Below are 12,467 nucleotides of genomic sequence, written 5' to 3'. Positions count from 1 at the left end.
TACTACCAGCCTTTCCTCTTTTCCGTCTCGCTTTCACCCCTGCTGATTTTTCGCCGTTTTGAAAGGGTTAAAATATATATTTCCTGTCCGGAGCAAGTTTGCAAATATAGAAGTCTGACCCACGCCCCATGAATATCATCGAAATTCATGAGGTTGCGAGATTAGGATAATTTTAAATAGTTTTAATACTTTTGAAGAGTGGTTTGCTACAACTTAAATATTTTGGGCGAGACTTTTAAAGACCGTAGTTCAATTATTTAATTCGTGGAATATTGTACATTGCTTGAACGTTTTATACAGGGTTCCCAGGTCATCACCTCCTACATCAAGAAGCCTCAACACGGTCCTTCATAAGTAGTCCGCGCAGACTGCCTAGAGAGGGAACCCAAAACTTTTTATAAAAGTAATTGAGAGAAATTTATCTTATATATTTGGGAATTGAATCTGTAGTGGTTTAGAACCCTTATTATTAGAAGAGAACATTAGCCCTTAAATATTAGAGAGACAAAAGGAAATTGACAGATAGTTTATAGCGCCAGCATACCTTATTTAATGTTATTCATGATTAGCGCAGTTTAGCTGATTCCGTCTTTTATGTCACTGAAAACTTAACTCAGAGTTCAATCCAATCTTGTAAACGCATAGCAGTTATTATTTGTCGTAAAGCACTAATTGAAGCAAAATTTAACTTCAAAAGTTTTCTTTGAAATTCATGATAGTTTTTTATTTTAAAAACAATTTTGTTTTACTGTTCTTTAATTGAAAACGTTAACTTGGCAACTAGTTATAACACTCAACTAATTATAACATTCAACTAATTATCACATTCAACTAATAACACTCAACTAATTACAGCATTCAACTAATAACATTCAACTATTATAGCATTCAACTAGTAATTTTCAACTAATAACATTCAACTAATGACATTCAACAAATTATAACATTCAATTAAGAACATTCAACTAATAAAATAACAGAGTTTCAATGACTCTTAAAAATACTGAAAAAGTGGTGCTTGTATTCTAAACACAAATAAATTTTTTTTTTTACCTTAACACTAGGTTTACGGACGTTTCTTACATACCTATCTCTCCGAACACGCGACAATTTGACGCATGAACGAATACTTATAACAGCACTTACAGAGATGCCAACTTGCTCCGGACAGGAAATATATATTTTAAAGTGGTAGTTTATCAATTGTGATTCTTTGTTTAATAAATTTAATTTAGTTGATTTTGTCCACCACTATTTCTAAATAATTCGTAGGTTTATATAATTCACCACTTTACGTTTGCAAAATGAACTTAGTAGTTATTTACCGTTTTTTAAAAATTATTTTGGCGTGTCCGAAGCAGTTGGAATCTCTGCACTTAGAAAGCAATGTAATTACACACTATAAGATAAAAAGGAAAATATGAGATCTATATTTATGAAATATTCCAGTATTTTATTTTTCAATACTCGAACTAAGCAACTGAAACCTTTAAAATCTGACACTCTGACATCAATTGACATTCTGCGTTTGTTCTTTCTATTATTGCTTACCGGCCACTATTGTTTATCGCTTGGTTAATTTGAGATAACATCGGATCGAAGTATTGTCCGTACATTCCTATTTATTATTGATTTGATATTTGCATGTTAACTCAAAATTTTGTCTAAATTATGATCGTGTCAAATTGACGCATATCCTTAGAGATAGGTATATCACAACGAGAATTTCAATATTTCAACGCTTTTGAAGGAAATAGACTTCAATATACATTTATCTCGATCAATGGATAACAGTCATTACAAGAGATAACAAAAAAAAATGCAAACAGGTTTTGTAATTTTCTTATTAAATTCGAAATACGTCAAAAAGACGCATCCCGAAAACCTAGTTAAAAATGAAACAATTCAACTAGCTCACCTCTAGCAATTTCGTGACTACACTTATTTATTTGAAAATATAAAGAATAGTGGTGAATAAAAATAATTAAAATGCATTATATTTTCTTAATTTAGCTACCACTTTTTGATTTTTAGGGACTGAATGAACCCTACAAGAAAACAGACATTTATGAAAACTTAACATCAGTAAAGTATGAAATTGTGCAAATGGACATTATTTTTATATTAAATGTCAAGTGCACAAACTAATAAGAAAAACAATAGTAACTAAAATATTTAAACTAAAACGCTTTGTTAAAATAATTATTGATTTAAATTTTAATTTTTTTAAGATTTATTTAAATATGCAAGCAAAAAATATTTTATTAATGAAATAATATCTAAATTAATTTAAATTTAAGACACAAAAAGTATCAAGTTCTTTTAAAATGATATATTTTTTAAATGGAAATAACTATGAAATTGATGACTAGTTATTCTCAATTTAAGTTTATATGAACAAATATTCTTCATTACTGAAGAATGTAATAACATTAAACTTACATTAATTGTGTAATTATATAAAGTCTATAAGATTACTTCAAGATTTGTAGAACTAATTAAACAAGCGAAAAATTCAAAACTTTTTATTAATGGCAAATTTAGATTTAGTTATTAGTATCACGGAAAAAGTCAAATATTTAAACATTTCAATGTTTCCTGTGTTAATTATTTAATCTTTCAAAATTAAATTAAAATTTATTTCGAAAATAATTTTTCTATTACTCCTTTTTTTATAAAATTTGTAAAATTTTTGAGTAAAAAAATACAAATTTGTGAAATAAATAAACCGTTTATTAATAGATGTATGAGTAGTTTACTTAAATTATTGAGTTGAATTGATGATTTCACTTAAAAATTAACGTAATGGTTTGTTAAAAGCTATTTAGGTAAAAGAGGTATATCGTAAGAATTATTTGTGAATCAATGGAGGAAGAATTCAATTCTAGTTATGAGTTGTTATAACAGCTTAAAAAATAACAAAATTTAGTTAAAATCCATTCAGCGTTAAGAAAAAAAAGATTTAATATTGGATGAATATTTTAATAACTAATGGTTGAGGAATTAAAATAAACTATTTGACTTGTTATAACAATTAAAAAAATTGCTGAATTGCTTGTTAAAATTCATTCAGCTGAAAAAAAGTTTGAGATCGGAAGAATTATTGAATAACTAATAGTTGAGAAATTAAATTTTATTGCAAAGTTGAATTATTGTAAAAACTTAAATAATAAAATTGCTTGATAAAATTTATTCAACGAAAAAAAAAACAGCTTAAGATCGGAGGAATTATTCAATAATAAATGGATGAATGGAATTCAAGACATGAATTGTTATAACAGTTTAAAAAATAACAAAATTACTAGTTAAAATTTATTCAGCATTTAAAAAAAAAGATTTAAGATGGAAAGAATATTTGAATATCTACAGAATGAGAAGTTAAATTCAATTAAAAAGTCGAATAGTTATGACAACTTAAAAAATAGCAAAATAGTTCGTTAAAATTCATTCAGCAAAAAAATTACGATAAGAAGAATTATTTAATAGCTAACAGTTGAGGAATTTAATTCAATAACGGATAAGAATTATTATAACAACTTAAATAATGAGAAAGCTTGTTGAAATTCATTCAACGAAAAAAAAAGTTTACGATCATACGAACTACTTAATAACTTATGGATGGGTAATTTAATTCAGTTGCAGATTTGAATTGTTATTGCAACTTAAAAAATGATGAAGTAGCTTGTTAAGATTTATGTAGCGTAAAGAAAAATTATGATCGAAAGAATTTTTTAATAATTTATGGATAAAAAATTAAATTTGATTACAAAGTTGAATTGTTATTACAACTTAAAGTATAAAAGAACGGTTTTTTTTAAAATTTATTCAGTATAAAAAACACGGTTTAAGACGAGAATAACTCTACTTATGAGCTACTAAAAGTTTTACGCAGTTATTTCATTGTCCTCTTTAAGTTTATAGCTGAACAATAAAGTGCAAGTGTGTACTAACTGTAGAGCATTAGCTGGATTTGATGTAAATGGAAGTAAACTATTTTTGGCATAAATATTTTGGACAAATGTTCAACAGGAAATGAACTTTTCTAAAAACAGTTAAAGGCAATGACCTATTTGTTATCTTTATAGATTTTCTCCCTTCCCTTTAATATAATTAAAATGTAAGAATGATAGAGAAAGTTGAATTTAAAAACACTATCTGTCTATGTCAGACAAGGTTTGGATTAAAATATTCATTAGGAAGCGTTTACTGCTTGCTGTTGACATCGAAAACTGATGTACGAGATTATAATCTTAACTACTTAATGCTTATACATCTGTTCGTCGTTCAAATATTTTTAAAGAAAATTAGCGAATAAGGAGAAAAATTAAAAAGGAACTGGATTGTAATCTCATTGGACTTATCTCCTTAAACATTACAATTTTTTTTTAATTATCTGTATATAAAAAACAAAAAAAATCTGTTAATGTCATCCTTCATTTTTTAACATCATTGAAATTTCGTTAAACAAATAGTTTTTGTTCTAAATGGATGAACGTTTTTATTATGATTTTTATTCAAATTATGACAAGAGCATTTATAAACGTTTTGTGATAACGAAGTATTAGTAAAATGGTTAGTGTTGAATAATTGACTCCTGTTTTAAAATTTATTTTTGATAAACTGTTTTATATCATAATGTATTTTTGAAAGTTCGAACAAAACGGGCTTGTTTCACTCATATATCCGTGAAGATAAGAAAATGGGGGATATATTCTATCTTCTACATCCATTAAAGATAAAGTCTATATTTTGACTAGTGTTACGGTGGTTTAAAGACACAAACTACTACTATTATTTTAACCAGTGATCGTTTATTTTATGCATATATTTTCGAATTAATTTACATACTTCAACTAGTAAAATACTTAAATTAATAACGCTTTAATCAAATACAAATTTAAATAACAAATTAAATTAATTAAAAGGCTTTGATTAGTAACAAATAAACTAATTGGCATGGAGAGAACTTACCCGTACTGATGTTTATAGTGGAAATTGGTGGACCTCTAATGACTCGGTTCTACTCTTTCTACTACAGCCCTTTTGTTGTCTTTTTTTTGATCTTTTATACTAAACTTTTTGCTCGATAAAACTATTGCTAAATTCTGGAAAGGTCACATAAGAGATCAAACTTGGACTATAGACTTGTGATTAACCCTTTTCGACACGTATTTCTTAACTTTAATCAAGAGTGTTTATTTGTATTTGCTTAAGTTCTATGTACTAATGGAAGTTTCCACAGTATTTTAAATCTAATCAATTATTTTGCAATTTACGATAAATCTATTTTAAATGTTTTATTGTGATTCTGAATTAAGTGACGATAAGCGTCACGCTAGGAATATAGTGAAATTTTCTTCAAAAACTATTAAAATACGCCCAAAATGTATGCAAGGTTTTATTCAACGGCACCATACGTTTTTCAAATACAAGTACCAGGATATATTATATCAAAGGTGGTCCTAAATTCTTATAAGAAAGGAATTATGATCATATTTCTGTTCAAGAAAATATTTCAGAAAAAAGATCATACAACTGACAATACACAGTTATTAAAAATAGAACGTTATACTAAAAAAAAGAGCACCTTGCAATGATGGGCAATATAGAATCAATCTTTCCCGTTTTTGGTAATTAGAATTTTATTTTTATTTTATAATCGTCGTTGAACAGCCGACCCAATTTTATGGGCCTATGACTACTAATGTTCAACTCCATAGCCTTGTGATTTTTAACCCAATCCAGAAGACAAGGAAACTCCTTGATCGAGTATTGGGAGAAATTTGCCTTCGTGGAGGACTTTTTGATGAAGCTAACCCGCATTTGCGTTGCATGGAGAGGAAGATCGCGAGAATCTCCCACTGTTAGCCTGACGGCAAGGGGATTCTATCCCATGATCCGTCCACCACTGAGGATATTTCACGTCAGCTCTGCGGTCGATGCAAGCCGGGTGCGGAATTCGTATCGACTGGGATTCGAACCCGGTTCGCTTCTCTGGAAGGCGAACTCTCTATCCTCTGAGCCAACTAGGCTTGGTGATTAGAATTATCGGCTCACATCAAATGATCATTACGTCATGGAATTTTTTCAGTCTAAGATTTTCGTCAACAAGCCTATCACATATATACCATTGCCTTAAACGAAAAAATTAAAAACTGTGTAAAACGAATTAAATCTCATTTTTCGAAAAATCCTTGAAATATTGACTTGCGAAAACCCACCTTAACTACCCTATATGAGGGATGCCATGGTTGACTGAAAATGTAAAAAGTGGTAGAAACTAAGTTCTTTTTTACTCGTATAATATCTGCTTGATTGTTAATCGTAACTACCACTACTACTCACATTTCTAATTATTCACATTTAACCCTTTCGGGACGAGTAAGTCATAAATGTATTCGTAAGGAATCAGTATCAGGATGGCAAAAGATAAAAAGGTGTGACTTAAGTTTGAGCATAGCTAATTTGACACATTTATTTTTGCTTTCTTTTTAAATCGAACATATCCAATCCATTTGTGTTAAAAGTGTAACTATACAATTTTTAATTCGAACTACGAGGTGGTGAATTAAATAAGGGAAACAATCATTACGCCGCCCACAAATAAACTGCTAAAGAACTACTTTGGTTACCAGTTTTATCTTTTTACCCTGATTGAAACGGTTTTATGCTGGCACGTATTTGTGACAGTCGGTGCGAAAGGGTTAAAGGGAAACAAAACATTCTTCGCATTCCCCTTCAATAGTAAACTGGAAAAAAATGTGCTAGCAATATTTGATAATTTTTAATAAAATTATGAATTATTTCATACTTTTTTCTCGATTGCAGAAAGAATCTCCAGTGCAAAGGGTTAATTAACCATAGCAAGTCTATAAATAACAAATATAACAAGATGTATTAGACGTATTCTTTTATAAATATAAAAGTAACACAACCAACTGCCTACTCATATTGCAGAAATCGAACATTATATAGAACAACCTAAATAAATAAATGAAACAAAGATGAGTAATCGTTAACGCACCTAACCTTCTACCTGAGTTGTAATAAATGCTTTCTGTCAAGTTTAACAAGAGACAACTGATTTATGAGCTTTATTCTTGTTACAGTATCCCAGTTTACCAACAACATCACAGATTTCTCTTCCTTTTTAAGATAGACAGTGCTGTATTCTTTTGATAAAAAGAATCATTAGAACATTCTAAAGGCTTACCGAGTTGAACAAATTTACCAAAGAGATTTATTTCATGAAGTTGCATAAATTTTTTACAAAGAATTTTGAGAAGATTCATTGTCATACGAAATTAAAATTCTACTTCTCATTGCTGAAATTCAACTTTTTCCATAGTTGCTGAATCTTTTGATTTTCGTGGGAGATGTTGATTTAGAATGTTTCTAATCACCACTACATTTAAATAATTTAAATAAATATAAGAAAGTTTAAACGTGTTTGTTAGTTTAGTAAACAATGCGTTGATTTTTTTAAATCGATCGTCGTAAACGATTGCGAAAAATATATTAACCAGGAAGTGTTAAAAACCACAGATACACAGAGACGCCAACTTGCTCCGTTTTGTAAAAAAATATTTCCTAGTGGTAACGTAATTTAAGTTACTTTTAGTTTAGTACACTTAAGGTAATTATTTAAAAACTGCATGTCAAAAATTCAAAGTAATATATCAAATCCAACTTTATTGTAGTTATTTCATAATGGCTCTTATACAGAGTGGGCGTAATTATTCGTATACTGCAAGTTTTATTTGTTAATTTGCTACCAATTTATTAAAACTTTTACAGAAAGCGGAGTAGTTGGTATTTCTGGCTACTTAGCTGCCGACTTTCACGCATTTTGCGTGATTTCTTTTAAATTCTTAACATGGTAGTTTAATTTATACTTTCCATTTATTTCTTGGATTTATACATTTGATTTAACCTTTTAATGGTCCCTTTATTTCTAGTAAAGGTAAATTAAAGTATTTTTGGAATTGAATTTGTTTTAAGAGTAGTAATTGATATAAGAAAAAAAACTCAATTAGTTTATAAAAATGCCCTTTTTTGGTGGTAAATATATTTAACACGACCTATAAAGAGCTTATTGATTTTTATTTTTCTTTATTTATAAAATAAATTTTATAAATGCTACAAATTTCAAAAGGAATTATATATTTTATAACTTTTATACGCTTTTTTAACCCCTTGGGGACGAGTGATTCATAAAAGCATTCCTACAAAATCAGAGTCAGGATGGAAATAAATAAAAAACGGTAGTTTAAATGTAGGCGCTGCTATCTTGACAGACTTACTTTGCTTTTACTTTATTTATTGTTAGTTTAATCATATATATAATCAACGTTAGTTCAAAGTATAACTAAATAATTTTATTTTAAATTTAAGTAATGGTGAATTAAATAAATCAAACAATTATAACCCCGCTCACAAATTAACTGCTAAAGAACTACTTAGGTTACCAGTTTTATCTTTTTACCCTGATTGAAACGGTTTTATGCTGGCACGTATTTGTGACAGTCGGCGAGAAAGGGTTAAACTAACAAATGGTTAACAATTTTATTCGAACGCATTTCAAGTAAACTGAAGTTATTAACAAATGGAAATCTAAATTAAAAGTGGGAAAAAAGTGGTGGTAAGTATACTTCCCACGGCCCACACTGGAACAAAATCAGAAAAATGCGGACAAAATTAGAAAATTAACTTCCATGCAGAGATGCCAACTGCTCCGGACACACCAAAAAGATTAAAAAAACGGTAAATAACTACAGAATAAATTTTGCCAATATTCGACTAATTTTGCTTGCTTTTTGAAAGGTACCGCATGACATAAAAACTTTAAAGTGGTGGATTATATAAGCTTATGAATTATTTAGAAATAGTGGTGGATAAAAATCTACTAAATTGAATTTATTAAACCAAGAATAACAATTGATAAACTACCACTTTAAAATATATATTTGCTGTCCGAAGCAAGTTGGCATCTCTGTCAATATGTTCTAAAAATTGATCACCTATAGGTTTTTTGGGTCGTTGATTTCAAATATGAAGTCAAAATTTCAGAAAAACAAAATGTCGGATCGAAAATAGCGGATGATTATTGAAAAAATTGTAAATAAATGAATAAAAATTATTTACTAGTAGTTTTTGAGATCTTTGATTACAAATTTGTGGTTAATAATTTTAATAAATAAAGTAATTGATGTAAAATCGCAAATACTTATCAAAACAAATTTAAACTAAATAAATTGAATCAAAATATTTAAGATTGTTAATTACGAATTCGATTATCGAATTTAAAAAAAATAATGAATCTATTTTGCTAGATATAAAAAATTTTGATTTAAAAAATTCAATTAAATTTCAATTTAAAAAAATGACAAGATTGTTCAGCCTTGTAGATGTAAGAAAATCATTATTATAAAAATGACACGAACTCTAAAAATTGATATATCAGTCAAATTCGCAAATATTCGCAGCTAAATGTTTTTTTTTTTTTTTTTTTTTTTCTTTTTTTTTTTTTTTAAATTCTTGAGTATATATACCAAACAAATGTACACATTTTTTTTTACCTCTGCAACGTAAAGCTTTTTTTTATAGAGTACCCTAAAGTTACAATTTCATTGTACAGGGCAGAAATCGGGAAATGGCTCTAGTTTTAATAGTATTTATATAAAATAATGAATTCATATATATCATAGAAATACATTTATGTATAAATCATGCATAGTTTTAATATTTTTATTTACTATAAGGATTTATCATATTAATAAAAATGTAACAAAAAAATTTAATTTTTTTTATTTCGATTTTGTTTCCATTTAATTGCTATTTCCATTAATAAACCAAAAAAAAAATGCACCGTCATATTCCTTGGATATTTTACTACAAAAAACCATATTGAGAATTTTTTTCTCTTATAACTTCATTTTTTTTATTTTTGACAGCGAAAAATGATTTTTGTTCCAAATCGCAGCTTTCGAAAAGGTTAATAAATACATAAAAGTCCTATGAAAATTAGCCAAAAATATAAGGTATTGGCGTAGACTTAATAATTCAAGCTTACATTTGTAAAATCAATTTTTATAATGCAATTATATTATACAATTATATATTTTTATAATTACTACAGAGAATAATAACCGTAAATCATAAAAAACGCCATTTATGTAACATTTATAAACCACATGTTCTTAATTTAGCTTAAACCTATAAACTATAGAATATATCATTAAACAGTGACACTTAAAAGCATGTTACGTTAATAGCGATGTATGTTTATTGCTCTTTTTTTCCCACTTACACCGCGGCAAAACTATTTTTCTAAGTCTTTTTATGGCGTTCCATAAATCACGCTGATTTATTTTTCTGCATGAATGTTTTTTTAAAAAGTGTATCTTTCTATATTTTTCTAAGTCACTTTGCACATTTGTGATAAAAATATTTTTAGCAGGACTTGAATCGGAGTTTGTAGAAAATGCAAAACTATACGTCATATTTTTTAGAATATTTATTTGGAAATTTTTCGCCTTTTTTATTTACTTTCCAATTTTAGTAATTTTAAATCAGACGTCATAAAAAATGTGTTATTTTAGTAGGGAAAATAATATTTTCTAATTCTCTTATTTTTGAAATATGGTTTTATAACATTCATTTTTAGTTATTGATATCATTATTTGATTTGCGACTATAAAATATTACCATTCATAGAATTAAATTTGTAAAATAATATTATAAATTGTTTGCAAAATAATAATTCACATTTTTGAAATGTCTCTGGTTTCATAGCACTCCTTTTTAGTTATTGAAATCATCATTTGATTTGTGACTATAAGAAAAATTACCCTTCATAGAATTAAATTTGTAAAATAATATTCTAAATTGTTTGCAAAATAATAATTCACATTTTAGAAATGTCTCTGATTTCATAGCACTCCTTTTTAGTTATTGAAATCATCATTTGATTTGTGACTATAAGAAAAATTACCCTTCATAGAATTAAATTTGTAAAATAATATTCTAAATTGTTTGCAAAATAATAATTCACATTTTTGAAATGTCTCTGGTTTCATAGCACTCCTTTTTAGTTATTGAAATCATCATTTGATTTGTGACTATAAGAAAATTTACCCTTCATAGAATTAAATTTGTAAAATAATATTCTAAATTGTTTGCAAAATAATAATTCACATTTTTGGAATGTCTCTGGTTTCATAGCACTCCTTTTTAGTTATTGAAATCATAATTTGATTTGTGACTATAAGAAAAATTACCATTCATAGAATTAAATTTGTAAAATAATATTATAAATTGTTTGCAAAATAATAATTCACATTTTTGAAATGTCTCTGGTTTCATAGCACTCCTTTTTAGTTATTGAAATCATCATTTGATTTGTGACTATAAGAAAAATTACCATTCATAGAATTAAATTTGTAAAATAATATTATAAATTGTTTGCAAAATAATATTTTCTTGCTTTCATATTTCAGAGATATCTCTGGTCTTATAAAACTCATTTTTAACTATTGAAATCATCATTTGAGTTGTGACGATAAAAAATTACCATTCAAAGAAATTTTTGTTTAATCTTAAATAATATATGATAAATCCCGCTTTGCTCTATAATAAAGTAAAAAAAAATTGAATAATCGTTTTTATATAATAATAATTTAGATTTTAATTTTTGGCTAATAGTATATAATAATAAATAAGTTAATGGTTTAGTAATTAGAATTAATAGTTTTGTTATAGTACAATTCATAATTTTTTTATGGTAACGAGATTACACGATTATTACACTAATGAGATAATATAACGATATTTAACAAGTAAAATAACTATGCCACACTATCGTTAACTGACGTATTCCTGAAAATGTGTTATAATGTGATTTTGTGCTTATGATAATTTTAAAAATAGTATTTATGTTTTTATCTAATTAGCATACTATCTGTATTAACTTTACATTCTGAATGTCTTTGAAACTTTTTGTTTAAAAAATACAATGAAAACTACATATTACTTATAGTGACTTATCCTTACAAAAAACTATATTTTTCTTTAAATCCTATCACTGCCATTACAAATCAATACCTCTGGGTTATCTGAATTGGAGATTGATCGTTCTCTAGTTCAGGTCAAAATTACGATCAGTAACTGAATGAATGAATGTATGAATGGGTCTGCTCTATAAGCGGGTGCGACGTATGAGTGTGGCACAGGTCGAATTCTTGTCCATAGATGGCGCCACTGGAAAACAAGAGAAATCGCACCAATTGCCTTAATGGCCGACGACAATAACAAAAACAACCATATCACTGCAAAGATTTGAAAGATTGGTAGCATATTTAGCAATTTCATTCATCACTTTTCACAAATCTGTTGAATAACTTACCTGATTTCAAGTAAATGCTTACTACTCCGCGTGCGTTTCCTCGGAACTTAGCAAACCATACTGG

General features: G+C 27.4%; 1 protein-coding gene and 1 long non-coding RNA gene across 2 annotated transcripts in view; one reads left to right on the top strand and one right to left on the bottom strand.

The window, feature by feature from the left end:
* The window catches only part of LOC107450567 (uncharacterized), a 33,191-nt gene extending 27,851 nt beyond the window's left edge, over nucleotides 1-5,340 (bottom strand). Inside the window, exon 1 of the long non-coding RNA XR_001584948.4 lies at nucleotides 4,972-5,340. This is a non-coding gene — a long non-coding RNA (uncharacterized LOC107450567). The remainder of the gene's footprint in view (nucleotides 1-4,971) is intronic.
* LOC107450569 (small conductance calcium-activated potassium channel protein 1-like) overlaps nucleotides 1-12,467 on the top strand; it is a 657,806-nt gene that overhangs the window by 156,504 nt on the left and 488,835 nt on the right. The gene's annotated exons all lie outside the window — the stretch shown is intronic.

The sequence above is a fragment of the Parasteatoda tepidariorum genome, chromosome 12, assembly GCF_982258835.1.
Source record: "Parasteatoda tepidariorum strain Cologne lab strain chromosome 12, Ptep-v5.0, whole genome shotgun sequence".
Classification (NCBI taxonomy): domain Eukaryota; kingdom Metazoa; phylum Arthropoda; class Arachnida; order Araneae; family Theridiidae; genus Parasteatoda; species Parasteatoda tepidariorum.
This window is presented reverse-complemented; position numbering and strand designations above follow the sequence as displayed.